This window comes from Nothobranchius furzeri, chromosome 1 (genome assembly GCF_043380555.1).
Source record: "Nothobranchius furzeri strain GRZ-AD chromosome 1, NfurGRZ-RIMD1, whole genome shotgun sequence".
NCBI lineage: Eukaryota > Metazoa > Chordata > Actinopteri > Cyprinodontiformes > Nothobranchiidae > Nothobranchius > Nothobranchius furzeri.
The window spans coordinates 20,625,920-20,631,843 of record NC_091741.1 but is presented as its reverse complement, the minus strand read 5'-3'; the positions used below and the strand labels follow the sequence as shown (position 1 = coordinate 20,631,843).

Below are 5,924 nucleotides of genomic sequence, written 5' to 3'. Positions count from 1 at the left end.
ATGTTGCACGAAGCACAATTTCACATCATTCTGGGTTCATTTGTTTGAAAACAAGGTCCAATCAGGCTGAAACGTTACAGGAAGGTAGAATCTATTGAGTTGTAAGTGATCTGAACGTTTCATGATGATAGCATTTTCCTAAGGGGGTCAAACCATGTCCCAAAGGTCACCGGGCCTGGTGTCACTTTAAAGAAGTAGTCCAGTTACACCTTTGAGGGCTTATAACTTGGCTTCTGAATATCCTAGAGAGATCAGGTTTGTTTTAGTGTACTCCAATCAACAGCCCCTACAACCTCAAAAAGGAATGGAGTCATTAGCACTTATGGTTTTTAAATGGCACCCAGAATTATGTTGAACGAAGCACAATTTCACATCATTCTGGGTTCATTTGTGTGAAAACAAGGTCCAATCAGGCTGAAATGTTACAGGAAGGTAGAATCTATTGAGTTGTAAGTGATCTGAACGTTTCATGATGATAGCAATTTCCTAAGGGCGTCAAACCATGTCCCAAAGGTCCCCGGATCTGGTGTCAATTTAAAGAAGTAGTCCAGTTACACCTTTGTGGGCTTATAACTTGGCTTCTGAATGCCCTAGAGAGATCAGGTTTGTTTTAGTATACTCCAATCAACAGCCCCTACAACCACAAAAAGGAATGGAGTCATTAGCACTTATGGTTTTTAAATGGCACCCAGGATTATGTTGCACGAAGCACAATTTCACATAATTCTGGGTTCATTTGTGTGAAAACAAGGTCCAATCAGGCTGAAACGTTACAGGAAACTAAAATCTATTGAGTTGTAATTGATCTGAACGTTTCAAGATGATTGCACATTCCTATAGGGGGTCAAACCATGTCCCAAAGGTCACCGGGCCTGGTGTCACTTTAAAGAAGCAGTCCAGTTACACCTTTGTGGGCTTATAACTTGGCTTCTGAATGTCCTAGAGAGGTTAGGTTTGTTTTAGTTTTCTCCAACCAACAGCCCCTACAACCACAAAAAGGAATGGAGTCATTAGCACTTATGGTTTTTAAATGGCACCCAGAATTATGTTGCACGACTCACAATTTCACATCATTCTGGGTTCATTTGTGTGAAAACAAGGTCCAATCAGGCTGAAACGTTACAGGAAGGTAGAATCTATTGAGTTGTAAGCGATCTGAACGTTTCATGATGATAGCACTTTCCTAAGGGGGTCAAACCATGTCCCAAAGGTCACCGGATCTGGTGTCAATTTAAAGGCCCAATGTGTGATATTTCATCTTATAAGTTATCAAATTTCTTATATCACATTCTCAAATTTGTTTTTTTTAATGATAATTCAAACAAGCATTTATTCTAAGCATTATTATTAGCTTTATATTTTAATATTTTAGACAAAAGAAGCAGACCGGTGCTCCATACGGCATGCGCCATCTTAAAATACAGTGACCTTTTAGGGACATACAACATATTAAGCTTCGCATTTGATGTTTGCGTTTTTAAATGATGTAACCTTAAAGAAACAGCAGGGGGCAGAAGTGCGCCTTGTAAGCATGCAGTCTGACAAAGTAACTAAGAAGAAGAAGAAACTAGCCACACCGTACTTCTAGCGATGGAGGATCACACATATTCTACAAGCAAACTTGAGAAACGGGATAGTTTGTCTCATCCAAGTAAAAGAAAAAGGATTTTGAAAAGTGAACAAGACCGGCATCATGAGAAAACCAGAGTAAATATAGGAGTTGCCTTCCCAAGATGGAGAGACCTCATGTTACAAAAGGGATTCAGTAGACACGCTGAGCTTGCTACCTTCCTTTTGGACAGGTAAGTTAAAAATGTGTGTTTAATTTCTTCATTGTAGTAGTTGTGTGCTTTGTGACACAAAGTTTGTGTGGAGTAAGCTAGAGTTTGGGAAACAGCTCATGCTAACTAGTGCCAAAAATGTAGCACACCCTCTTAAAATTCAGAAGCATTTCTTTTTGTTTATTGTTTATGCGCCTTCGTATACATATGTAATGATTTAACGATCGATCATTTTTGGTGGTGTTGCAAGACAGCCACCACAATAGAGCAGTTTCTTGTAAGAAAACTTTAATTCCAATAGTATCCCAAACTCCACCTAAAAACCTGTCATATTCATACTGTTTTGCATTGTGTTTAATTTTGCACAGGCACATTGGGTTGGAATTCTACACCATGTTTGCAATGTTCACACATGGGCAATGGGAAACTGCCAGCATGATCATCTTGATGACCAGCAGGGGAAGCAGTGGATCGAGAAGGATTCCAGGAGTCACAGAGCTCTTGTGGAGATTGTCTTGAACAAACGCTGGCAGAAGGACGTGCATAAATATCTGCACTTCAGGTACATGTGAGACTTATTTAAGTATTTTTTTGTGAAGCTGTAGGCCAGGGGTGCTCCGTTAGCTGTTTTGCCTCCCAGCAACTGAGTGTCACTTTAAAAATTGCTCAAATACATTTCCTGAAAATAATGCATACAATAACAGTGCATACAGACACTAAAGAAGATATAACTGCTGGCCTACACACTCAAGGTGTCTAATTTATACTGAGGCCTGCTAATGGAACTGCTGATAAATTTGATTCTGCTGTATTTAACCAGGGACAGAACTAAATATGCATGTTAGCTGCCCTCCAGGACTGACTTGGAGCATCCCTGCTATTAGCCATGTGACCAGTTGTCCTCTCTCATACTGACTGTTCATTTGTACAGATCAACAGCCCTGCTTGAGTCATTTCAGAACCACATTCTGATGTATGCCAGCAAGCGTCAAGCCTTCTCCTACAAAGTGTATGAAGCCAGAGTTCTCCTTGCAGCACTGGATTATAACTTTCACCTTAATCGACCAGCAATCAGGAATGCTGAAGGCCAACTAATGTAGGTTTTACCTTGTTTTTCAGTCAGAGTTGAGCCAAAATAATGCCTACCACTTACAATTAAAAAGCTGTATTAACGTTACTACACGTTATTTAAGTTTGTCCCATTGTCGTGACAGAAATTCATTATGCAATTGTCCTATTTTTTAGATTCAAACGGAAGTACAATAAGAATGCCAGAAGGTACAGTGTGTATTCACTAAAATCAGAAAAGGGCTACGAATACATTCCAGTACTCCAATCAAAAATAATCAACGAGAGGTTTGCGAGAGGAGTCGGGATGCCTCGTACCAGATCAATGAGGGATGATGACCCCAGACGGCTCGGTCTTGTGCCACCCATCGCTCCACCACCTATTTCGGAGCTAGTGCAGATCCAAGTCAGCCGAGGTCTTGGTATGTGTCATTTTAGCATCCTTTGACTACAGCTCAGTTCTTTACCTACACTTGTCTTACAATACTTTTTTCACAGTATCAGAACTCAACACAGCTACAGGCCTCCAGTGACGATCTTGTCTACATTTACATGGAGTATTCTATACCTGCTGCGTGTTACTAATGTAATGTACATAAAAATGTAGATATTGCACTTTGATGTCTTTACTACTGTGCTAACATGTTGTTCTTTTTACTTGAAGTAGCACATAAATTCTGCACAGTCTTTTACGTTAGATCTATTCTTTATTATCCTAAAGTGTGTAAAATCATGTTTCAAGATTAAAATGTGTTCCAAATTTGTCTGTTCAAACTCTGAATAAGGTTAATTCAAATAAAAGTGCATCTGTACTAATTTCTTTATTTCTTATGTCTTTCAGAAAATTACATATTTTTTGTTTCATGACTTGACCCTGTAAGAGTGTAAATTAATAGCTCACTAATGTAATGCAAAACTATGGAGTTGTAAAGATGTGATTTTTTTTTCACATTACAAGAGTATACATGGCTGAAGAGTAGCCACCTCTAAATTTGTCATTATTGTACAACACTAACATTGGGGTTTCAAAAAATATTTATCTAAAATACTTATTCAACATAATAAATTACAATATAAAGGTGTACAAAATATCAGAAACACTTCAACAACCCATGTAAACTTTTGACCAGTTACACTCCCGGAAGAAAACCAGTATACTGTCCATGAGGGTCTGGAAATTTCTCCCTAATTTTGACCACACAGCAACTTGGGATGACTCTTCGATTTCCATGTCCAAGTGACCCATGCTGCCAGAAAATGAAGTGCCGGTAGGCAGCATAACTGTATTCCCTGTTGTCATCGCCTGGTTCCCTAATCTGTCCTAATACGGTGAGGTCTGCTCTGTACTGACGATGGATCCTCAGGACACCTTCATCCAAACAGTAAAGTCTAAAATGGGGCAGAAGGCTTATACAGTTTACAGAGTCTTGTCCACAGCATTTGCGCTCTGCATCTGTTGGCATATCTGTGCAATTGCCACAAGTACACCATGTTAACGCAGGGGCCTGCACGGGTGTGGTGTGCCTATCTCGGCGTTGGTTGTCCAACAAAACATCAAAAACCAGACCTGGCTGTCTTTCCAAAAGTTGAGAGGTGAGATGACGGTGGTCCTCCAGGCTCATGCCCTGTACAAGGCGCTGGGGGGAAAAGTAGGATTAGAATTTTTGTAAGATTATTTTAATTGAATTAAAGTAAAAAGCAATGTTTTGTAAATGTTTTAACAAGTTTATAAGAGTAGCTGATTAATAATATATATATATTAAATGGCTAATTCCTAAAATAAAGGTACTATCAAAAACAAATAATATGTATTAGGAAAGAAGTAGGACACTGAATGTTTTACAAAACTACATATAATTCCAAACACTTGCTATACGGTTAAATAGAATTACCGTATGTACTTATATGAATGAAATGAGTGACAGGACGGCATATATTGACCCAGATAATTATTAATTTGCTCATTATCTTACACAAACCTCAATTTCTGCTCTTCTTTCCCTTTGAAGCTCCTCGACTCTCCTCATCAGCTCTTGAAAGTGCCGATCTTCTAGACTTTATTGCAGCTCTGCCTCTTCCTCTTGTGCGTGGGACGTTGCGGCTGGTTTGAGCAAATTCGGCTCCTTCATCTTGGGATGCTTGCCCTGCTTCTGTCGCATGTCTAACACCTCTGCCTCTCTGTGCGCTGGCACACGTCTGTCCTCTCCCTCTTCCTCGCCCTCTTCCTCTCCCTCGTCCTCTGTCTGTCTCCACTGATGAACCATCGGATGATATCTGACTCTGTTTACGGAGAGAAAACAATTACAGACTACACTACCTTGTATATTTCCAAAATGGCAAATAGAAATATAACATTTCTCAAATAAAATGAACAAAATATTGTCATTTTTTGTAGTCAGAAGTCATCACTAACTAGCTGCCGTTTGCTATTAGCAAACATAACTGACATAAAAAAGTTTTTCTTATTCAAAACCTATTTAGATTAAATTAATAAAATAAGTTAGATGAAAACAACTAACCTGTTCGCTGACTTGAAAGCTGGAATTAGATGATGACATGCTGCCGTTTACAGCAACACGATTTTGTATTGTATTTGTTATATTTGTTAATAAAGTTTTAAATAATGATTAAAAAAAAACTTTTTGATCCTCGGGGGCTCCAATAGCTGCAATACCGACTCTAAACTGCGTGGTGCTAAAGAGTCGGATCTTTGTACTATGATTTCTGTGAATTTCACACACGGGGCCTTTAAAGAAGTAGTCCAGTTACACATTTGTGGGCTTATAACTTGGCTTCTGAATGTCCTAGAGAGATCAGGTTTGTTTTAATGTACTCCAACCAACAGCCCCTACAACCACAAAAAGGAATGGAGTCATTAGCACTTATGGTTTGTAAATGGCACCCAGAATTATGCTGCACTAAGCACTTCTTATTCAAAACCTATTTAGATTAAATTAATAAAATAAGTTAGATGAAAACAACTGTTGAGGGTCTGACCTCATGAGGAAATTACTATGCAGTGATTTTCTCCAAAATGACTGTGCTTAAATTGCTCTGAAAAGCAAATAATCACAT

At 38.9% G+C, this 5,924-nt stretch overlaps 1 long non-coding RNA gene across 1 annotated transcript; it reads right to left on the bottom strand.

Annotated features, from left to right (window-relative positions):
* Positions 1-3,274: 3,274 nt before the first annotated feature.
* Positions 3,275-5,588, bottom strand: LOC129160216 (uncharacterized). Its single transcript, XR_011521713.1, has 2 exons — positions 4,829-5,588; positions 3,275-4,486 (listed from the first exon to the last, which is right to left on the bottom strand). It is a non-coding gene; the product is annotated as an uncharacterized lncRNA (long non-coding RNA).
* Between the last annotated feature and the right edge of the window lie 336 nt (positions 5,589-5,924).